Source organism: Rhinatrema bivittatum, chromosome 17, assembly GCF_901001135.1.
Source record: "Rhinatrema bivittatum chromosome 17, aRhiBiv1.1, whole genome shotgun sequence".
NCBI lineage: Eukaryota > Metazoa > Chordata > Amphibia > Gymnophiona > Rhinatrematidae > Rhinatrema > Rhinatrema bivittatum.
Window position 1 is genome coordinate 24,202,142 of NC_042631.1, and position 24,676 is coordinate 24,226,817.

The following is a 24,676-nucleotide window of genomic DNA, read 5'->3' on the forward strand; positions in this document are numbered from 1 at the left end:
TGAAGAAGTTAGTCTGGGGGTTACATAAGAACATGCCATACTGGGTCAGACTAAGAGTCTATCAAGCCCAGCATCCTGTTTCCAACAGTGGCCGATCCAAATCACAATTACCTGGCAAGTACCCAAACAGACAGATCACAAGCTACTATTGCTTATTAATTACCGTCATAGCAGTTTATGGATTTTTCCTCTAGGAACTTATCCAAACCTTTTTTAAACCCAATTACACTAGCTGCTATAACCACATCCTCTGGCAATGAATTCCAGAGCTTATCTATGTGCTGAATGAAAAAGAATTTTCTTTGATTTGTTTTAAATGAGCTACTTGCTAACTTCATGGAGTGTCCCCTGGTCATTCCATTATCTGAGAGAGTAAATAACCGATTTACATTAACTTGTTCAAGTCCTTTCATAATTTTGTAGACTTCTATCATATCCCCTCCCTCCCAGTCATCTCTTCTCCAAACTGAACAGCCCAAACTTCTGTAGCTTTTCCTCAAAGGGCAGCCGTTCCATGCCCCTTATCATTTTGGTTACCCTTCTCTGCACTTTCTCTAGTGCAGCTATATCCTTTTTGAGATGCAGTGACCAGAACTGCACACTGTATTCAAGGTGAGGTCTCACAATGGAGCGATACAGAGGCATTATGACATCCTCCGTTTTATTTTCCATTCCCTTATTAATAATTCCTAACATTCGGTTTGCTTTTTTGACTGCCGCAGCACACTGAACTGATGATTTCATGGTATTATTCACTATGATGCCTAGATCTCGTTCCTGGGTGGTAACTCCTAATACACAGATCGATACTCTAAGGCCGCGGTAGAAACAGTGCGGCAGTGCCAGGCGCACCCTCGTTCCCCGCACGCACAGTTCTCTTCACCTACCGCTCGATACTCTCTTCAAATTGCATGCAAATGCATGCCGCGGCTGCGAAGCGTTAGGCAAGCGTTAGGCCCGCGCAACCCATTTTACTGTATGGAGCGCCTATATAGTATCCTGGGTTCGCGGGCCTAACATTTCACGGCCGCGCTGGTATCTGTCATTTCAAATGACATTTGAAATGACAGATACCAGGAAGTGGACAGTTATGTTCTCCGATGCTCGGCAAACTTTCCCTCAGCCCCCACTCACCTGCCCTGGCCGCGTCCGGTCTCCGGTGCAGCCCCAGTCCTGTCCCCTCCTCCCGAAGCAAAAAAAAACAACCCGAAAAAGTAGCAAGAGAGCGAGGGGAGAGACGGGCAATCCTAGGCTCGGGCCTGCTAGTCCCTTCTCCTCTCCTCCCGATTTCGGCGCTCAAGGCGGCCGGGTGGGCGTGCATTCATCCAGGCAGAGGGAGCCGGAAGCCGCTTTTGCCGCCGGCTCCCTCTGCCTGGATGAATGCACGCCCACCAGGCCACCTTGAGCGCCGAAATCGCACTGGCATTCATTCACTGCCGGCGGGGGCCGTGCATTCATCCAGGCAGAGGGAGCCGGCGGCGAAAGCGCGCCGGCTCCCTCTGCCTGGATGAATGCACGCCCACCCGGCCGCGGCCTGGATCGAACACGCGCCCACCCGCCCGCCGGCTCCCACCACCGCTGCCGCCTGGATGAACGGGCGCCCATCCGCCCGCCGGCTCCCGCCGCCACCTCGATGACCGCACGCCTGGGGGATTCGGAAAGTGACAGGTATTTATACATATATATAAACAACTTACGCTTCAATGTTAATATGGAGGTCGTCCTTGGTTTTTTACACTTTACTCCCTTTGGTTTTACCCCCATTTTTTACACTTTATTCCCGTTTTAATTTTCGAACACCACACTAACACCAAGTAGAGGGTAGGCGGTAAACTAACAGGTTAAGGACGCGGCAAAATAGTGGGTTACAAAGGAGATAATCTGAGCGCGCGTCACAGTATCGGAGGGAATAGCTAATTCCTTCATTATACAGCTAATTCGTTCATTTACATATCATATACATGCTGCGTGCGGAAAGGGTTATGCGTCTGTTTTAAGAAGCGCTAAGGACGCGTGAAACTGGAGACTGTATCGCTGGATCGCCTTACGCGTCCGAATTGTGCGCTCCCAGCACGTTACAGACGGGAAATCTTCAACCGCACGTTACAGTATCGACCTGACAGAAACTAACATTATGTAACTATAGCAAGGTTTATTTTTCCCTATATGCATTACGTTGCACTTGTCCACATTAAATTTCATCTGCCATTTGGATGCCAATCTTCCAGTCTTGCAAGATCCTCCTGCAATTCATCACAATCCGTTTGAGATTGAACTACTCTGCATAATTTTGTGTCATCCGCAAATTTGATCACCTCACTGTAGCGAGGTTTGCTATGTTCTATTGTCCATTACAAATCCTTGGAAGAATTTGGGGGCGGAGTCAGAGTTGAAAGTTAATTATAATGACACTGTGACCCTTACCCTATCAATGAATAAAGATGAGGGTAGAATTATCTAAGAGAATTTTTCATTCAAATGGCCATTCCATTCTCTTAAGTATTTGGAGGTGAATCTGGCAAATGTCATACAAAAAATTAGTAAAACTAATTACCTTGAGCTACTTGTTATATTTTCCAAAAGACTGAGAATGTTGGTATAAGCACTCTGCCTCCTAGTTTGGGGAAACTATAGTATACCTTCAGTTTTTATTTTTTTTCCCTGCCAATTTATTAGTATTTCTTGTAACTAAAATTGGAGAAATCAGTGGAAAAAGAGATATCCTTTTTCTAGGTAATTATCATTTTTTGTTTGAATTTTAACAAACACTGATAACTTGCCAGGGAAAATAAAAATTAAAAATGAAGGGCCCTATATATCTTTAAAAATAACCATCTTGTCCAAAGTCTAGCAATTGAGATTCTAGGTTGCAAAACAAATTCCGCGAGTCTATTTAGAATTGGAGACATTTGAGAATTAAAAAACAATTATCTAAACATAGATTAAAATGGTCTAGATGTTTAATGAAGTGCTATCATGCATGCCAGTTAAAAATTATTTATGATTGATAAAAATGACACCAAGATCGGCAACAAAGTGGACATCCAAGGAGTGGCCAAATGTTTGGCAGTTAAGATTCACTGCAAAAAATCGCAGTCATACATTTGTGGTGCAGAAATCTGAAGGAGGAGGAGTGGAAGACAGTGAGAAGCTGATATGCAGCAACCAGGAGAGACACCTTGGGTCAACAGTGTCTGATGATCTCAAGGTAGCAAAACAGGGTTATAATCCAGTGTCCAGAGCCAGAGAGATGCTAGATCTCATAGGGAGAGGCATATTTAGCAAAAAAAAAGTCTCAATATCTCTGTACAGATTGTTGGTGAGACTTCACCCAGAATATTGTGTCCAGTTTTGGAGGACGTAACTCTGAAAGGATATAAACAGATTAGAGGAACTTAAGAGAAAGGCAATCAAAAATGGTGCAGGGTCTGTACCAAAAGCCAAGTGAGATAAGGTTCATGGATCTAAGTATGTATGGCCTAGAGAAAATGAGAGATGGAGGACATGATAGAGACATCCATAGAAACATGACAACAGAGAAGACCATATGGCTTATCTAGTCTTCCAATCCACACCAACTGCTCAGCTCTACAATTCCTACACTCCCTCAGAGATTCCCTGTACTGTCTTTGTCTCCTCTATTTCCACCTTGAGCCTGTTCCAAATAATCATTACCCTTTCTGATAAGAAATAGATTACTCCCGAGTCTACCCCTTTTCATCTTAATTCCAAGACATTCTTGTTCCAGAGCTTCCTTTCCATTAAGAGGCCCACCTACTATGCATTGATACCTTGGAGGTGTTTAAATGTGTCTATCATATCTCCCCTATCTCGCTTTTCCTCTAGGGAATATGTTTAGATCTTTAAGTCTGACTCTATATGCTTTACAATGAGGACTACTGACTATTTTAATAGCCACCCTCTGATTTATATCTTTTTGAAGGTGCAGTCTCTAGAATTGTCCATATCATTCCATCGGAGGTCTCACCAGGGTCTTATAGACGGACAATATCACTTCCTTTTTTTCTGCTGACTATTCCTTCCCCTATGCACCCAAACATTGTTTCTAAGCTGCCGCAAGGGAGGCAGAGAAAGATGACAGCACCATAGTCAGTGGAAAATCAGCAATTTAATCTAAAAAAAACTTGTTGTCCACCATTCTACAATTCACAGCAGGGTACAATAAAACATTCATATTATTCATAGATAAACATACATAAAAAACATCATCTTGAAATTACTATTATTATTTATCACATTTAATATACTGCTTGTGGTCTGAAGCAACCAAGTGGTTAACAAATCAAAAGAGAATATACAGAATTAGGAAAGCACATGTAAAACAAAATACTGAGACAAAACCAATTATTTTGTTTCTTAGCTACATTTTAACAGGCGCCCTTAACCTCAGAGCTCAAAATTATTCTTTGTCCAACCCAATGCAAACACATCCCATCTTCCTCCATTCTGTGATCCAGTTCTTAAAATTGTGCAAAACATTTAGGGCAGGCAGGACTACGAGAAAAGATGGGCTTTATCTGAAATGAGAGCAGACCACAGAAGTTTTTCTTCCTCCTCGTTATACTTGCAGGAGCCTGCTTAGTACTTAACGCATGTTCTCAAAATGTCCCAGAACTTTGAAAGGAAGCCTGTCTCTTTCATTTTGTCTGACCCTGTCTGCTATCATTCATCTCAGATGAATAGGTGATGTTGCTGAATTTTATAGAATGTGCTTAGTATCCTCAGTGAAGTGATGGTTGATTAGCTGCCATCACTATGTATTGGACATTTTTCCCGTAAACAATGGGGACAATTTTTAATACTCGCAGTGCTGCAAGGGTCATGTGCACTTTAGCACAGCCAGGCCTTATAGATAATTTTCAATAAAGGGAAATACCCAGATAGTTTCTCTTCTGGAAATTACAATACCTACAAGCTACTTGTGCACAAAGAGGTCTTGAACTTTGCAACTGAGAATTCTGCAAGTGGCCCAAAGAGGGGTCAAGCAGCTCACACTCACACACTCAGACCTCGAATCAGCACAACTGTAGATGCCAGAATAAGCAGTGTTTATTACTAATGCTAAGTTATGCTCCAGAAAGCACTACAGCAAAAGTGATATACAGTTTATAGCAAAGACAATAGTTACATTTATTAGGAGGGTGGCTGAAGGATTGGATTCTCTGTCTGTCCCTCCCCCTCTATGCCTCTGTTAACTGTATCCTTTTTGTCTGCATATCTGAAACCATGTTTTGAGAGATGCATGTGATTTCTGAAAACATGGTTCATGGAGAGAAAGCAACTGGTTTTATCTTGTGACTCTAAATCCCTCACCCTAGAGCCTGTATTTCTGTTTACTTATTCCTTTCCCACACTTGTTGTACAATCAAGCAGGGGTCAGTGGTAAGAATGCTGAGGCCAATGAGACCTATTCTTCTGAATATATCCTAAACTAGCTTGTCAGACGTAAGTCAAGCAATCCCATTACAGATGCCCACTCATTCCTTCCAGCCAGTATCCTTTGGAAAACTGTGACCTGCACCATAGTGATGTCAAAATGGTGCTGGTCTTGGGGCCAACTGGCGCAATTTTGTTATACAGCCATACAATGTCAAGTACCTGGAATTAGGGGGGAGGGGAAGCATTTGAAGGCCATTTAAAAAGAATGAACAGAAAATACTTGAAAAATTTCAGGTAGGTTCCATCAGGGCATTTTTGGTTCATGTGCGATTCATTTTAAACAAATGCACATCCCTACTATTCAGTAGAACTTATGCAGATAAGGTTTCCTCTGAATATCCAGTTATAAGATATCCAGGTACCTTTATCTGGATACCTTTAGACCAGCTGTTTGTACAGACTGACTTGTCCATACAAATTTAGACAGCTAGCACTCAATACGGCACAATCCAGCTAAATATTTTAGTCTGCCCTCGCCATATCTTCCCCACCCCCTTTTTGTCTGTGTAACTTTGTGCACATAAAGTTTTTTTTTTACATGAAGCTACCTAGAGAAGACTGGGGGGGGGGGGGGTGGAGGGGGAGAAGGACATTTTTAAAGAGGATGACTTATGTGGTTAAAACCTGCTTTTATTCACATAAGACTTCTGAGTATCAACCTCTAAATCTGTCATTGTCACTCCTCACAATAGTTTTGAGCAGTTTTACCTGAGAGCTAACATGTATTTGGCTTTGTTCAGTTCCCTGGGTAGAGTAACCACCTGAATGACAATGATTTTGTTAAGGAGATGAGATTGCTTTAACTGAAGCCATAAAATTAGATTTTTAGATCCTGGCTTGGACATTTTCTACAACTAAGCTCTAATTTCCATTCAAGTATGTTAACAGTTGCATAAATTCTGGCAGAATTAATACAATCTTATTGTGCGGAGAACAGTCAAGTCAGCAAATATGGTATAAGAGTAGTTGGCAAGACAAGTGAGTCCCCATTCTGAAATTAAATATTCCTGGCACAAGCAGCACAAGCTGATAGGGGTGTTCTTAATTATTCATTGACAGGATATCTTTGGAATCTTTTTATGTGATCTAATTTCCCATTTTTAGTAGGTTTCTAAGGCTGAGTCAGAGACATCTATCTAATTTCTCTTGGCGGGCTTTCCCAGGGACTGTAAATCATGGTGGAGCCTTATATAAGCACACTGTCAGTGACAAAGCTACTTACACAGAGAACAAGAGGAGACCTCTCTGAGAATCCCAGCAATCAGAAAAGGATACACGGAAAAATATTCTTAGGGCTTACGCCCACAAATGAAGAGGCCAATGGCAAAAGCCAGAAATGGATGTTGGGATGCCAACAAAAGCAAAGAATGCCTAAAAATAGTCACATGCATTACATATACCACAAAAATGGATAAAATATATCAAAACTTTCTTTACTAAAGTAACAAAAATTCTAGGGAATTTTTGCTGAAATCCTTAAATTGTTGGTTTCAAAACTATATGCGGCTTTTTCAATGGATGGACAAAACCATGGGGCCATATGAGATGCGTCCTTTGATATTAAGGAAGTTCAGAGAGGTTCTTGTGGATAGGCCGAAAGACCTCTTCAATAAATCTTTGGAGACGGGCGTGGTTCTACAAGATTTAATAAGGGTAGAAGTGGTCCCTCTTCATAAAACAAAGAGGAGATTGGAAACTCTAGGCTGGTAATACTTATTTAACGTTGTGCATTTTAAATGAATAGCACATCCAATCTGAAAATGGCCCTGCACAAAAATACTCAAATATTTTGGGGTATTTTGTTTCATTGTTTTAAAAAAATGGACCTCCCTGAAACACTCCCAACCCCTCCTGCTCCCAGGCCTAGACTAGCTAAGGCCTCCCCAGGCTCCTCTGATATCCTTCCCACCTGACAAAAAAAATCCTGTGAGGCCCAAGCCTAACCAACCAGGCTAAGCCAAACCCAGCTGAGGTCTCCCCAGGCCCAATCCTCCTCTCAACCCCTAAAACTTTGCTGGGGCCAGGGTCCTCCCTGGCCTCTCTTATCCCTTTCCATGGGGTCACCCAGATGAAAAGGGCAGAAGTGATTCCTAGGCCCACGCTTGGGCCTGAGTTGGGGCAGGTGCCAAGGATGGGCCCAGCACTGGTTGCTCCTGTCTGGGTCCTGGCTCTTTAAAATGACACCATCCATCTGAAGGACAGCACCAAAGTGACGTCACTTTGGCATCTTCCTTCAGTAAGCTGGTGCCAAATTCATGTATGGTTGTAGAAATGTACGGTTGTTGATTACAATGGTACCTGATACCAGTAAAAGGCACAGAAGTTAATTCACATTCGCTCCATCCTCCAGGCAGTCAGCGCATTTTTTAAATTTCAGAACCAGGTTAGGAACGACCAGTCCTTGCTCCTGCTTATTTTCAGAAGATCCAGGAAGGGGGTGCTGGGGTGGAAGCTCCTTGGCTCCAGAAACTTTACAGAGTGGGGCAGGCCTGGGTATATTTTTTGGTTGGAAAGGCCCAGCCAAGGCCCGTTTTGAAAAAACTGCGAAAAATATGAAAATACCTGAAAATATTTGGTAGTTTTGTAGAAGGCTATTTTTGTTCATTCCGTTTGGTATGAACCGAAAATGGTCCCATTTGTTGCATTTTTGGCATTTGTTAAAAGCAAAAACACTTCCCTCCCTCGGTGCCACCTAACCGTTTTGTTCAACTGTGTTAGTAGAAGTGTCTTATGTGTTTCCCTCTGGTCTGAATAAGAATGGTCAGGATTACACGCCGTGGCAGGGTGCTCTTGAACAAAGATGCCCCTACCTACATTACTATGACACCTCTTGTTTTGCAAAATGTGGTGTTTAGGTTGTGAAAAAGCCCTTGTTTAGTCTGAGTTTTCATGCAATTTTGTGCTGACTGCGCTTTGGTTTGGTTACATCTTAGGACCAATAAGCCTGTCCCAGTGTACTTGGCTTTTCTGCATTGACCCTCTAGAACTTGGAGAAGCTAAGTTTTAGGTGGAGGACATATTTCCTAGTAGGAATACGGGCAGAATACCAAAATAACCCAGGGTCCTTTACTTCTATTGTACATCCTAACATACTGCTGCAGAAGTCAGGCTTCAGATAGGGCAGGGGTCACTTGGAATATTAAGCCATCATGTCAGCTTTCATGAAGACGGTGTGGAAAGCTGGTAATATGTACCCTGATTTGTGCTGCCTCGTTTAGATGGGAGTTGGGTTTCAATCAGGCACAGGACTGGTTCTTCCATTAGGCAAATTAGGTCCCCTGCCAAGTCCAACATCTTTACTTCTCGTTCCTCAGCATCCTCCCTTTTTTTTCTTATCTTTACAGCCTGCTAAGAACAGCAGCATCACCCCAATCTCTTTGTCCCCCCCCGGGGGAGGGGGGGCAGCAAAGAAAACTCCAGGCACGGAAATCAAGAGAAAAGTGAATGGATGCTAGTTAGCCATGGAGAGTGGGGAGAGAGAGAGGAAGCTGGCTGGGTGGGTGGAGAGAGAGAGAGAGGGCGCTGGGCAGGTGAGGTGCTGCAGAGAGAAGATACTGGGTGGGCAGGGCAAAATGAGAACAAAGAGATTGGGGTGATGCTGCTGTACTTGTCAGGGGGTAAAGGGGAGAAAGAAGAGGATGCTGGGGGAGGAGATGCTGGACGGCAGAGGGTGAGAGGAGAACGAGAGATCTATGCTAAGTGGCTCAAGAGGGTGATGTTGTGCAAGATGTGGGTCACTTAGGGGGTTATGCATGTGGCCGGGCCTTGTGCACACTGCACGCATCTTCAAAGGCGCCCGGTGAAGACAACCAGGTTGTTGCACCGGCCACGCGCGTAACCCCCGTTACACGCCGAGGTGCCGGGCCCAGATAAAGGGGTGGTCCGGGAGAAGGGAGGGGCAGGGCTGGAGGTGCTGGTACAGCGGCCATTTCCCGCTGTGCTGGCATGCACTACTTGCTACTGCTCCCGTTGAGGAGCAAAAGGTAAATTAAAAAAAAACAGGGTTTGCTAGGATCGGGATAAGGGGCGGTGAGGAGAGGGGAAGGGGGAGGTTAGGGTAGGTGGTAGGGAACTGGGGAAGGCCAGGGTGCGTTGCCACTCAATTTTTGCATAATTCTACCCCCCTTGCGCGTGCAGATTAAAAAATCCGGCGCACATGTGCGTGCGGCCTACCGATTTTGTAACATGTGCGCGCATGTTATAAAATCGGCGCACGCATATTAAAACCTACCCCATAGTAAACTGAATCAGATATAAAAGGCCATAGATGGATCTCACCTTAACGTATGCAATTCGGAATGGAAGTTAAAAGCATATCTGAGTGCCCGTCCGGTGAGCATGATTAAATACCAAACTGCAAAAGGCGCCAAGTGGAGGATCACATGATCAAGTCCTGCCAATCTTCTGGACAGCAAACGGACAAATCCTGACAACCTAAGTCAACAGAAAGAAGAGGGGACATGATCAAACAGTCTGAGCAATACAAATAAACATCTCTGGTTTTCTTTCATATTTGTCCTTTTATTGGAACATCTCGGATTTACTTTCATATTTTTTTTCTGCTTTTTAGATTTAAGTTGCCTTCTACATTATTTGTCTATTTCTGATGCCAATTTACATTGCATTCACAACTGATTTGCATGTGCAGAGTATTTGATGCATGCCACTAACCTAGGAAGGCAAGACGTATGCTTGGCTCTTTCTTTCCTCACTCTCAATAAAACAACACACACTTTTGTGGCATTACAAAAGGCCGCAGTTTATTTTTCATAACCGGAGCCCGCACAACAACATTTGTGATCGTAACACTTATAACAATTATAACCAAGCCATCCCCCCCTTTTACCTCCATCCTTGGTGCCTCTACCACCACGTCCCAGTGATAAAGCATGCAATCCCTCCTCTTCCTTTCTTACCCCAACTACACGAGGTGCACCCCCCCCCCCCCAAGCCCTTATAACAATGCATTATTGACAAATACAACTTGGGCTCGGGTTTCCCCCACTGCGGCCCTTTAGAGTCCTACAATCACTTTTTCCAATCCTTCCTGCAAGGCATTGTTGAACAGATCCATGCCTACCTCCAACAGGTGCACCCCATCTCCCCTAAACAGCCCCTCGTCTACGTCCCACGCCCACTCGTGCCTGACCCAAAACCCCCCTTACGACATTACCCACCTACCTATTTGTCTGTTTAATTTCTTTACACCCCTCTTCCACAAGGGCTCTTCCCTGCATTTCAATCGAACAATTATGTCCGACCATCCGACCCTAACGCTAGGCCACGTAATCATGACCCTCGCTAGGTTCTTCCCTCATACATGCTACCAATTCTCTACACGACCCCTTCCCTATATCGTTACCCCCTAAATGTATTAATATGATTTTTGGTACCCCCCAAACTTCCACCCGCTCATGCAGGAAGTATAGCAATTCTGCCCATCTCATTCCCCATTTGCCAAACCATGAAATCCTCCAATTCCACCACTCCAGGTGCAGATGCTCCCCGTAAGGTCTTCGCGATGCCTGTCTTCATGCCCAGTGGATAAAGGAGTGACCCACAACCCAGGCACACCCCTGCACTCTAAGAACCCCCCGTAGCTCTGCAAGAGAAGAGAATCCAATTAATAACCCGAATGGCCCGCACATCCCCTCTACCCCCGGTTGCTTATTTTCTAACGTAGTATGTGAAGGCTTTGGACTTCCATCTCCCAATAGCTTTGATCCCAGCTTCTGACATGCCGCTTTCTGCCGCTATAGTTTTCGCCCCTATACGAAAGGAATGAGAGCTATAACATTCCATCTCTCAACCAAGTTTGCCCAGTACCATTTCAAAACTTTTGTAAATTGAAAACTGGTTAGCGGAGCATGACACTTTGGGGCACACCCTTACATATTCTTGTGAGGTCCACACCGGGCACACCAATGCATTCTCAGCCGGGATTAACTTGATGACTAATGACTAGGAAGCAGCTAATCTGCTGCTTCCTGCTGCCGTTGGAAGCTCTCTCTCTCTCTCTCTACCCTCCGGGGTTCTACTAACTTGGGTACCCGCTCCTCAGGGGCCCTATGCAGTATCCAGGTACTCGCTCCTCGAGGGCCTGAGTTGTCTATCGTGGCACCTGCTACTATTACTTCTACCTGCTGGGAATTCCACCATTACAGCTACAAGAGTGTGAGTAATCTAACATCTACCAGTCTGTCTCACCTACAGCTCCTCATTGGAAACCTGTATCGGAGCTCCCTATACCACCATTGTGGGATGGGTCTCCTCAGCCGAGGACCCAAGACTGTTGCAGGAATTTACTCACTACTGCCACCTCTGGTGAACTCTACAAGCTGTACAATAAAGACTATCTCTGTGTTTGTGCATCTGAGTCTAGCCTGGTACTGCAGTTCTCCATGGGGCTCCTTCCTGTGGGAGTGGCCATCACTGCAGGCCCTAAGAATCCACCAAACACCTCAAAACCTTAACAGCACCACCCCCAGATTATCGCACCAGAATACCTCGCTTGTTGCTTAGCTTTTCCTCCCAAATCGCTAATGCTGCTACAATGGGGAATAACTCCAAAAAGGTAATGTTTTTGGTAATGCCCTCCAACACCCAATCCTCTGGCCATGGCTCCGCACACCACTGTCCCTGGAAATGGACTCCGAAACCGTTGGACCCCGCTGCATCGGAGAATAGCTCAATATCTCGCTGTCCAGTACCATATATATATCCCATTAAAAGTCTCCAAGAAAACCTCCCAGACCCCTAATTCATCCTTAATCCTGCGAGTCACCCTTATAAAAAGATGCCCCGCATGAATTCCCTCTGTAGCTGCTGCTAACCTCCAAATGAGCTAGAGTCCAACTCAATGCCTAAAAAGGAAAATTGCATGGATGGCCCTTCCGTTTTATCTGGAGCGATTGGTACACCTATCCATCTTGCCACCTCCATAAAACCGTCTAACTGCTCCCGGCACTGATTGGACTGACTGGTCCCCACAAACATAAAATCGTCCAGATAATGTAGCATGCTGTTGCAATGCATGTGTTGCTCAGTGACCCATAGCAAAAAGGAGCTGAAGGCTTCAAAGTAAGCAGACGATATAGCGCAACCCATCGGTAAACAGTGATCTAAGAAATACTGCTCTTTGAATGAAAACACCAGTAACGGCATGCTCGCCGGATGTATGGGCAACAGCCGGAATGTGGACTCAATGTCTGCCTTCGCCATCCATGCTCCCCGACCTGCTGTCCGCACCAAGTCTAATGTGGCGTCAAATGAGGCGTACCGTACCAAACATTCGCTCTTGGGAATGAAATCATTCACTGACACGCCTCGCGGGTACGAAAGATTAAGGATTACCCTGTATTTACCCGGTGTCTTTTTTTGGGATGACAGCCAGCAGAGGTAGGTGCATCCTACGAAACAGCGGCTCCTCGAAAGGCCCCACTATCCTTCCTAAGCTCAGCTCCGCCTATAATTTTGTCCTTGCTACTTCTGCTAACTTCACCACTGACCTTGCGTTTACCTTCCCCCTGCTCCCTGGCCCCGTGTAAGGGATCCTGAAGCTCTCCCTAAAACCGTAATACAGTAAAATTGCCGACCTTTCATCTGGATAATGCCTTAACCAAACCCACAACTACTCAACCACCGCTGGGGAATCATCCTTTGCCAACTGAACATCACTCTTGCCCCTCCCCCCCACGTGGGGCTGCACTCTGACTTTGTGAGCACTTGGATGCTGGATGGGCTCCGCCACATGTGGCGCATGCATGTCGGAACTTGCAATCTGGGAACAAACAAGTAGCCTTGTTAAATCTCCAGCATACATCCGACCCTCCGATCGCTGCTTTGACCCCCCTCCCTGCCTTAATACTACTCCCCGTGGCCCGAAAGGAGCTTGTCCCTCCCTCCCCCGCTACCTGCACTTGCCGTCCCGATGAACCCTGTATCACCACCCCCTACTCCTTTTGGGCCACCTGCGCTCTTGTTGGCCATCTGCGTGGACCACAGATGAATGTCCTGCGTACCCCACGATATATTGCGATTCACCGCCATTTTGTCCCTGAATTTCTCATCATAGTTGAGCCACGCCCAACCTTCTTAGTCCTTAAAAGCTCCCAGTATACTATCCCCGTACGCATAAAGGCCCGTACTGTGCTGGGTCGAATTGCCTCACTACGCTAGCCAAACGCAGAACCTCCTGACCCAATTCAAAATATTCTTAGACACCTTGGGACCCGCTGTTCCCTCTTTCCCTACTCTTCTTTTTGTCCTTCCTTCCTCCCCGTCTGCCCTCCAGTAATCTGAAAATATTAATGTACTTCCTCTTTCAAATATGTCTCCGCAACTTCCTAGGTACTTCTTCCCATAGTTCCGTCAACGACGCTAATGCAGGATGCCCCATGTCCTGCCTAGGGCCCTCTCCTAGCCTCGCTCGCCTATCCGCCCCCAACTCGCTGGAGGTGGATGTTGAAGGCGAAACCAAGCTGGTATCTGACTCAGAGCTAGGCTGACATGCCCTTTTCCTCTTTTTGCCCCTACGCGCCCTCATCGGCTCCAACTCACCAGCTCCTGCTCCCAAACAACTGCCGCTCGCCACCTCGGGTGCTCTGTCCAAAGCCGCCGAACCTCGATGCTCCCATCCCTTCCATGGGCTGTGAGAAAACCCTCTCTCTCCAGGCCTCCTGCTGGGATGTGCTGGGACAAACTGGAGCCGCCGAATCTGTAGGAACAAACATACAGCCAGCAGAACTGTCCCTGGACCTGTCATTCGGGTGTCCTCGTGCACCCCGATCCCTGCCACTGGCCGCTGACACCCCTTTCCGGGGCTTCCCCACCCTCGCCCTCTCCATCCCACCAGTCCGGGCCATGCGCGCTTGCCCTAGCGCTGCTCTCGTAGAACCCATCTCCATACCACATAGGCCAACCACCAAAACCTCCCCATCCCCAGTAACCCCCTGCCCACCGCCGGGAAGGGAGGGCACCCTCTGGGCTGCCTACCTGGACAACTGAAGGAATCCCCTGTCGGTGGAGGAGGGAAACCGCTGAAACCCTTCTGTGACGCCCTGCTGCGTGCAGCACTATGTCCCTTCCACACCACTCCTCACAAAGTCGCTGGGCCCGCTGCCCGTCATCCCAGATGCCCACCTTTTGCTTTTTTGGGAGGTGCTGCTTGCACCCGTGCTGCGGTGTGGAGTGTCACTGCGAGGGGGGATGCCTGCCGGTTTACCGTCCTGGGCCTAACCTTTCCCTGCGGATACGACCTGCCCCCTGCTGCTTTTCCTGGGAACTGGGGCTTTTCCCTTGCTCCTGCCGTGACTGGGGGCCCTGCCAGCGGGACCCGCTACTGCCTCCCGGGTGGGTGGCGGAAGGCCAGGAGGGGGAGGGGGAATGGAGTGAAAGGGGGATGGAAGGTGATAGGAAAATTCCACTCCTGAGACATCCAGGGAAAGATCTGGGTAGAATTCATCCCCAGGGCACGGAGGGGAGGCTGGGGAGGGAGACCAACCTCGGGGCCACTCTCTCCTGAGCTGGGAGAAATGAGGCTTGTAACACTGGACGGGGAGGTCTGCGGAGGCTGGAGGAGGCAGAGACCTGCCCTGGGAACCGGGTCTGCGGCTTCCTGCAGGGGGTAGAGCCAGGAGGGCTGGGCCAAACAGGGCCCCACGATCATGTCCTCGCCTCTGCATGCTCGGACGAGCTTGCAGTTTCCTGCTACCCCAATTTTGTTGTTGTTGTTTTTATCCTGTATATATATATATATATCTATATCTAGATATATATATATCAAAAAAAAATTTTTTTGAAACCTAAAAGCGATTGTTTTCCTTTTTTTTTTTTTTGGGAAAGCACCCAATCACAGAAAGCAATCGCAGCCTGCCTCTGCAGGTAGCTGGGTCCGTCTGACAGGGAACCTGCCACGTCACAGGCGAGCTGCCTGCCGCGGCCAATAGCGGTTTAGCGATTTGAATCGCTGCACTGGCCAGCCGTTGTGCGCCCTCCCCCGCTCCGCCCCCTCCCCCAACCCTGTTTCCGCCGTCGCGTGCTTTACCCTGGTTAGATTCGGCGGCGCAAGACGAGCCTGCGCCGCCGTTCAATTCTGATCATTTGTGTGTCAGAACTGCGCCTCCAAGTCTCAGTGTTAACCTTATGCCGTTTGCCTTGCTCATGTAACCAGGGCTGAAAGGCTCCAAAATCCTGGGGTTGCCTGATTGCCCGGGTAGGGGGAACCGGGAAAGCAGGGCTGGTCCGGGAGGGTCTGAAGAGTTTCCCGCAGAGTTGGGAAGTGCAGTTTGCAGAAGCTAGAGGGCACAGAAAGCACAGGCTGTACCGCTCACGGAATTTGCGGGGGCAGGAATCTGAGAAATCAGCGACTCCTTTCCTTTGCTTTGTGTCTTTCCTTCGCCACAAAAGCAGCAGCTCCGAGGGGATTCAATGTTTTTTCCCCCCCACTCTCTCTCTATTGGGGGGTGGGAAGGAACGTTTAGTAAATCAGGCCTGTAGTGAGGGACATGCATGGTAAAATACCATTTTCATTGAGTTACAGGCATGCAGCCTGCCTTCGATATGGGGAGATTTGTGAAGCAACTGGCAGAGAAGATCGTACGGAGGGCAGTCGTCAACTGTTGAAATGAGTGGTTTGAAAATGTTCCCCTCTCAATGCGGGTAAAATTTGGGGCATTCTGCAATGCCCGTAATTTTACCTGCAATATTTACAGGAGTTCCCTAGGGTGTATTTAGGTTAGGGGAGGGAATTAACTCGCACAGATGACGTTTTCAAACCTATGCACATTATTTCCGAAGGGCAAAGGTGCCTTCGTGGTAAGAACAGGCACAAATCTCTGCGGATACGTTTTCCTCATGCAGTAATCAAAATACAAGTGCATGCATGGTTTTGCTTTGATTATTGGTGCAAAGCCCGCAGGTAAAAACAAGCAAACAAAGACAAAAAAAATACCTGTGGACTTTGCATCATTGTGGGCAGTTTGATTATTGCCCCAAAGTATAAAGTTTCCTTTGCACCGCAAACAAAGCACCCTATGCAAACACCTGGAAAGGACGCCTAGGATTTCCACTGTTCAACAAGCTGTCAATTAAAAAACAACAGGACCATGCATTGGAAGAATATGTCTGCCAAGATAAGAGAGGGTGGGAATCATTTTACACCAGGAAGTGGATTTTTAACTAGGGAGTTAGGTAGTTATATCCGAATTTGGGGCGGGGGGGGGGGGGGGGCAGGATCTTCCCCACTAAACATAAGCACTGAAAAACTGGGCTGCCTTCGGGGCAGAATTAAGCTTGAAGGTGGGAATTTAAGCTCCTATTGCTGCTTTTCTGTGCCAGTTTGGAGCCCAAACTTAGGAGTTTCAACAGCAACTATGTGGTCAACTATGCTATTGAAGGTAAATATTAGATTCCAACATTCATATATATATATATCCCATCTAATAAAGGAATCTATATGTAATTAACATTCATTAAAATAAAATACTACAAAACATTTTAATACTGCTTTTTTGTGACATGACTTACACGTCGCCCGTGGCAGAAGTAAAGATACGTGGTAAGGGATCCTGGCGCACGCTTGTGCATGTAAATACTTATGCGCAGCTTTCGTGGTGCAGGCTCGGCCCACCCACGTCTCGCCCATGCCCTGCCAAGACCACGCCCAGGCACCCCCCTCCCTTTTTGTGAAAAATGTTTATGCGCATGCCTGGACAGGCCGGTGGCCTCTGGGCCACGACCAAATCGAGTCAGCCGCTGGCACCGCCGTGCCGCAGAGAGGAGGAGAAGCCGCAGGCCGCCGTGGTGAAGAGGAGGGAGCTGCGGGGGCCGTGTGTCGGCTCCCAACCCGCCACGCAGTGAAGATGAGACGGTGGTGGAGGGCCACACGGCGAAGAGGAGGCGGAGCCGTAGTGCTGCTCGGTAAAGAAGAGCTCTAGGGCCACGTGGCGGTTTCACAACCGACCACTCGGCAAAGATGAGAGATTTCCAGTACCGTGCAGGCGAAGCAGAGAAGGAGCTGTGGCACGGCGCGGTGAACAAGAGGAGCCCTAGGGCCTCGTGGCAGATCTCAACCTGCTGCAGAGCTGCAAAGTCAGGATGAGCTGCAGGGCCACGTGCTAGGTGGCCAGAAGGGAAAAACAAGCCACAAGGCAGCTCCCAACCTGTTGCGCCAAAGAAGTGAAGGGCCAGAGCTCCTGGGATAGGCCTTGGTGTATATATGAGCAGGAACAAACCTGTGAGTGCCTAAGCTTGTGTGTATCTGTGCAAGTATGTATGAGTGTGTGTGTCTGAGCATGTGTATGAGTGTGTCTCTATCTGAGCATGTATGTATGAGAGAGGGATCGTGTGTGTATGTGAGGATGTACATGGAAGAGGAACATGTGTGAGCATGTGTGTTTCTGAGCATGTGTGAGAAGAGAGAGTGTGTGTGGGAGCATGTGCGTATATGAGAGAGCATATTATGAATGTGTGTGGGAGAAGGAGCGTATGTGTATATGTATAGATATATAACTATATCTATGAGAGAGGGAAGAGAGTTTGTATATCCCTCTCCCACTGATCCATGACAATCTCAGAGGGGCTGGAAATCAAGAGAGCATGAATTATTTTATCCTTATTTGTTTTACTATTTGGGTGTTATTTCCTGTTTTGAAATATTTTAAAAGTGTTTGTGAAATTTAAAACAAATTGTATATTTTAATTATTGGATCTTCCATCCATCAGCCGTTTTGAAAATTTCTTTTTATTAGTATGTTTTATTGCTCCTGCCATCCGTGGTCAGGTTCACGAGCAGCTCTTACCTCTGACACCGGCTCTGACTTCAGCATGGCCTGGGCACTGCCAACGCTGCCACTGGTCTTCACAGCTGGAGTGCCGCTGCTGAGCCTGTCTTTGCGGCACTGAGCTGCCGCCGCTCCTGCCATCTTCTTTGTGGTGGTGAGACGCTGCCGCTACTGCATCATGGCCTGAGGGCCGCCGACTTCCATATTTCTTCTGCCGGCATTCTTCCTAGGCATGCTCACGTGCCACAGACCAGAATTTAAAGGGCCTGTGGCGCGAAAAGCCCTGTAGCTCTTTCTGATGATGCCTGTGCTACATCCTCCTGCCAGCCCTATAAAAGAGCTCTTCTACTACCTTCCTGGTTGACTTTGCATCAGTCTTCACTGTCTTCATGTTCCTCTTTGGACGGCCATCCTGTTTCATGTTCCTGGTGTCTCGTTGGTTCCTGCATCCAAGTCTTCTAAGTCTTCGCCTCGTCCAAGTCTCCTGAGTCTTCCAAGTCCTCGGAGCCCTGCACCCAAGTCCTGTGAGCTCGTGGTCTGAGACCAGCCCACAGCAGACTGTGTAGGTCATTTTGCTGCCCAAGTCCTGGGGCCAAGTCTCCCACATCTGTCTAATCAAGTCCCTGAGTTTCCTCGTGTGCCAGTGCGTGGTCTGTGACCAGCCATGGTGGCTGTGTAGGACGCATTGCAGCACAAATCCTGCATCCAAGTTCCCACAGGTGTGCCATCGTCATGGTCCGTGACCAACCCTTAGCAGGCTGTGTAGGGCACCTCATAGCACTAGGCCTGCTTCCAAGTCCATCTTCGCTTGTCAAGTCCTTGGAGTCCATCCTTGTTTTAAAGTTCCAAGTTTAAATTCAAATTCCGAGATCCAAGTTCCTAGTCTTGTTCCTACTTTCAGTCTCATGGAGCTTGTCCAGCCAGTGGATCTCCTTTTTCCTTGTTCTAAATGATATTCCTTGTTCCAAGTCATGTTCAAGTGTTCTGTGCCTTTGACTGTTCCAAATCATGTCTGTGCCTTCTGAGTCACTTTGTTTGTTCTGACGCACAAGCTGTTCCCAAGCAGCAGGTCCGCAAGGGCTATCGATTAGCTGAAGGGCTACCCTCGAGACCAGAATTGCGTTGATGGGTCTCGCTCCTGTGTGTGCAGGTTCAGCGGAGTCTCCGAGTGTCCAAGGGTTCTTAGTCTCCAAGCGCTTCCGAGCTTCTGTCCAACCTATGCCCGGATACGCTCGCCTCCCACAGCATGTACCTTGGAGCCTCGCCCTGGGGTTGTGCCATGGTCCAAGGGCTCATGCTATGCCCAACGATCGGGCCTCGTACCTGCTCACAACACATTTATACTATTATGATTAATATATTTATTTATTTAGGCATTTTATATACCATCATTCCATAAGAAGACCACAACAGTTTACAAAAAACAATATTCATATTCTAGGTCGATATTCATAATCTAGGTCTCTACAACAACAATTACATGTTCTAGGTCAACATAACATCAGATACAAGTTAATTAGAGGTCATGACAGCAGTTTGTAATATGTAAGATCCACTACATTGATCTTCAACGGATGTATTTAATATTTATTATATTTCTTGACTTTATTGTTTAATGGCTGAGGATTAATGATAGTTCTGTTTTTCCACTGATGCACTGCATACAGAGTCTGATGTAGTGGTTTCCAGTTCAATTTTTGCCTGCATGTTTCTATTATACTTTATGGTTTCTATTTCTCTGTATTTGATGAGGGTCTGCCTGTGTTCTGCATGTGTGACCGAGGAGAGGTCTTCTGCTAGCGTGTAGAAATCTATAGCAGCTTGGTTTGCTCTGTTTTCGTAGTAGAGGGTGTATTGGTCTTTTAGGGCCTGGTGCAATATTTGCGGTGTTGCCTTTTTCATAGGTAAGTTTGTTACTTTTTAAGTGCTGGTAGTTAGTGCTGTTTTGGTGTGGTAGGTTTGTTATATTTTAATTGTAATTTACTCTTTGCTTTCTGAGGGTGCCCCTACCTATCACGCATTACAATAACCTTAATGCCATATCTGTTCTGTGTCTTTTTTGCAGGTTTTTCTGGTTGGCAGCATAGTAGTATATGTAAATTAATATACAAGTTGTGATATTTTATCTCAGAAGACTGTACTTTGAATATTCTTTTTCATAATGTTGATAGCGAAAAAAAGGCTTGGCGTGAAAATTACTTCTATAACTCAAATACCCAATCACGAAATAGCAGTTTTTGAATCTAATGCTCTGCAAATTTGTTTATTATACTGCCCTCCCGGCCTTTTAGAATTAAATATTTCCCTGATTGTTGAATTTTTTATCCATCATTTTAGGAGATTTTAATCTTCACATGGATAAAGATCCTTGTTCTGTAGCCTGTGAAATTCTGTTAGGTGTGCTATCTGCTCTTGGATTCAACTTACTAACAGGCTGACACAGAAAAACGCACGGGAGAGCGGGCAAGTGCCCGTGTGCATAGGCCACTCTCCTGGGCACGCGATTCAGGAGGGTGCCCTATGCAAATTAGGGACAGGAGCACATTTTGACAGGAGCGGCGGCTGTCAGCGGGTTTGACAGCCGACGTTCAATTTTTCCAGCGTCGGTTTTCAAACCCGCTGACAGCCACGAGTTCAGAAACCAACGCCGACAAAATTGAGCGTCTGGTTTTCAACCCGTGAGCCGCGGGCCGATTTAACATTATTTTTTTTTTTTACTTTTGGGGCCTCCGACTTAATATTGCTATGATATTAAATCGGAGGGTGTACAGAAAAGCAGTTTTTTCTGCTTTTCTGTACACTTCTCCGGTGCCGGCCAAAATTAATGCCTACCTTTGGGTAGGCGCTAATTTCTGAAAGTAAAATGTGCGGCTTGGCTGCACATTTTACTTTCTGTATCGCGCGGGAATAACTAATAGGGCCATCAACATGCATTTGCATGTTGCGGGCGCTATTAGTTTTGGGGGGGAGGGGGTTGGACGCGCGTTTTCGACGCGCTATTACCCCTTACTGAATAAGGGGTAAAGCTAGCTTTACCCCTTACTGAATAAGGGGTAAAGCTAGCGCGTCGAAAACGCGCGTCCAAACCTGGGCGCACTGTACTGTATCGGCCTGTAAGTAAAGAACCCACATATAAACTAGGCCATGCCCTGGACTTAATCTTTTTTTAACAATTTGATTAAGTCTGAAGCTCCTGCTAAGATCATGCCAGTTCACTGGTCAGACCACTTCTTAATTCATGCAGATTTGTGTATTTGTAATCCAGGGGATCATAAAGATATAGAGCTCCTTCAATTTAAATATCGACCACCCTTTAATTCAGAGGAACTGCAAAATGAATTGATAGGAAAATTAGACAATATTAATCTTTCCTCCACACAAGACGCAGTAGACTCATGGATTGAAATAACTGAAGAGGTAGCTAATAGAATCAATCCAATGCATACTAAGACTATTACATCAGACAAGAAATCAAATCCTTGGTATACTGATGAAATCAGATCAAATAAGAAAATGTTAAGTAAGAAAGAAACAATTTGGAGAAGCACTAGATCTATTAAAGCACTAACTAATTATCGGGTATTCTTAGCACATTGTTAAAAGAACATGGACTCAGCGAAAAAAGAATACTATGGTAAGAAAATTCATAAATTTTCTAACAATAATAAGGCACTTTTCAATATAGTAGAGAAACTAACTTCTGATGTAACCCAGCCCACTGCATATTTAGAAGAGTCGCGATGTGACGAAACTGCTAGGTTTTTTCAAAGAAAAAATTGAGAAAATTCTAATGAGTTTTGATAAATCTATTCAACAGAACATCACTTTGAAAGCAAAAGACCATAAAAAAAATGGGATAATTTTGATGAGATCTCTGAGATCACTAAATCCAGCTAATCCATTAGAACAACAGATCTGAAACTGATCTCTGAAGCTATTGTCCCAGTTATTACTAACATCAAAAATAAGTCCCTATAGAAGGAACCTTACCTGACATCCTTAAAGGTACAGTAGTATGACCCATCCTTAAGAAAAAAAATTTAGATCCCACGACGTTGAACAATTATTGACCGGTGTCAAATCTTTCGTTTTTAACAAAGCTAATTGAAAAATCAGTTTTTAAACAATTATCTTTATTTTTGGATATTAATGATATTTTATACCCCTCGCAATTTGGTTTTAGATGTCATTTTAGTACTGAGACTACTTTTATCACTTTCAGATACAATTTTACGAGGGATGGACCATGGGAAGTCATATCTTCTAGTTCTCCTGGACTTGTCGGTGGCTTTTGACACTATAAATCATCAAATTCTATTCCAGAGACTAATAGAAATTGCTATCACTGAGACAGTGTTTAAGTGGTTTGAATCTTTTTTAATGAATCATTTCTTTCAAGTTCAAATTAATAGGACATGTTCCGCCACTCGTGAGTTAAATACTGGTGCTCTGCAGGGTTCCTCTCTCTCTGCCTCATTATTCAATATATATATATATGTTGCCGGTATGCCATCTGCTGTCAGGTTTGGGTCTGACTTATTTTTTATACGCAGATGACATACAGTTTTTGGTCCCAATCGATGAGTCGGTGGAAAAAACTAGTAAATTCGTGTCCTTATATTTGAATGCCATAAAATAGGTATTGACCCAGTTGAGATTAATTCTGAACGTCGAGAAGACTGAGATTATTTTCCTTGAAAGGAAAATTTCTCCAAGAAGCAACAACCAGTTAGTGTTGCAGGACAATACCATGCTTCAATTAGCTGCGAGTATTAGAGACCTTGGTATTGATTTAGATCCTAAATTTAATTTAAAGAAACATTGCCACGAAAGTAAAGGAAGGGTATACAAAGCTCCTAGTATTACGATGCCTGAAGCCTTTACTTAATCAGGGTGATTTCCTTACTGTGTTGCAGTCCCTACTGTTTGGTAGGTTAGACTACTGTAATTCTTTGTTTTTAGGATTACCTGCGTCCACCTCTCGATCTTTACAAGTTTTACAGAATGTAGCAGCTCGCATTCTGACCGGAAAAAAGAAATCCGATCATATCACCCCAACTTTGATCAACTTACACTGGCTGCCTATTGCATTTGGAGTTAAATTTAAATTAATTTGCATTTTGCACAAATTAATTTATGGTGACCAGGTGGACTGGCTAAATCCTGCCATCAAATTACATGTCCCCCAGAGAAATTTATGTTCTGCCAATAAAGGTTTACTTACTATTCCAGCAATACAATCAGCAGGGCTGAATGAAGTGAGGGGCAGGGCTCTGTTCCTGGCAGGTCCTAAAATATGGAACATGCTTCCTGTAGAGATTTGAATGGAGAAGAATTTTAAACAATTTAAGAGGGCTCTAAAAACTTGGCTTTTTAAGGAGGCCTACCCCAACCCACCTTAAATTTTGTTCTTATGTCATGATTTTACAGTTTTAACTATTTTATCTTGTTTATAGAAGATGGTTTGGATGTCACTGTTTCCACCATACATTGGTCATAAGATTGGAGGAGGGAGGGATAGTCGTATGATAAGTTTATTTAATTGTTTTATGAGTTGTTTTTATTTGAATGGTTGTAATTTGTTTTATTTTTTAGTCCTAGGAAGTTGATTTTAGTATATTTATTATGCATTATTATTTATTGTTGTGAACCGTTACGATGGAACCTGAGTGACAGTATACAAAAACCAATAAATAAATAAATGTAAAATCTTTTATTATAAATGCATAATTCTTAATTGTGTGCATGGGGGAGGAGGTGAGTGCGGTGCCAAGGGTATAAGGTTTGCCTAAGGCACCTAATACTCTTGCATTGGCCATGGACTCCAGGGGAGGGGGTGGGTGACAGTTTTTTAAAGTTTAGGTCTCTGGAAGGAGCTGGGTTTTTTTGGCGGCCAGAGACAGAGACTGAATGAATGTGGAGGGGAGGGGGCAGCAGAATAATTGTTCACACAGGGCAGCAAAAAAGCTAATACTGGCCCTGTGTTCAGTAAGAGACATATTAATAAGTTACTGTACTCGATATATTAGAAATCATGAAGATTCAAACAAGTATGTCACACAAGGACAATAAAATGTAGATTAGTAAAATGGAATATGTTAATAGAATTGGGTAAGTTAGCATGCTGGATCGACTTCCCAAAGCTGGGCCCACTAAACCTTCCAGAGTATCTTGAAGGTTGGGTAGAGAATTTATCATCATTATTTTTCAGGTCATGGGTTCCCAAATCCCCAGGGACAACTAAGCTGAGGGCATTCTGAACCTTTCCTGGTTACTCCAGTGTCAGTTGGGGTTGTCAGGATAACCAGAATTGAATATGCATGAACAGAGCTGGAGCCAGGCAATTTGGCACCTATGGCCCAGTGAAAAACTGGGCCCTCACCCATTACACAAGACACGACACCACGAGTTGGGAGACTCTGTCAAATATTTGT

The 24,676-nt window shown here is 45.4% G+C and overlaps 1 long non-coding RNA gene across 1 annotated transcript in view; it reads right to left on the reverse strand.

Moving 5' to 3' along the window:
- The window catches only part of LOC115079201, a 31,646-nt gene extending 16,408 nt beyond the window's left edge, over nt 1-15,238 (reverse strand). The window contains exons 1-2 of the long non-coding RNA XR_003853222.1: nt 14,020-15,238; nt 9,739-9,894 (exon numbers count right to left, since the gene is read on the reverse strand). This is a non-coding gene — a long non-coding RNA (uncharacterized LOC115079201). The remainder of the gene's footprint in view (nt 1-9,738; nt 9,895-14,019) is intronic.
- Between the last annotated feature and the right edge of the window lie 9,438 nt (nt 15,239-24,676).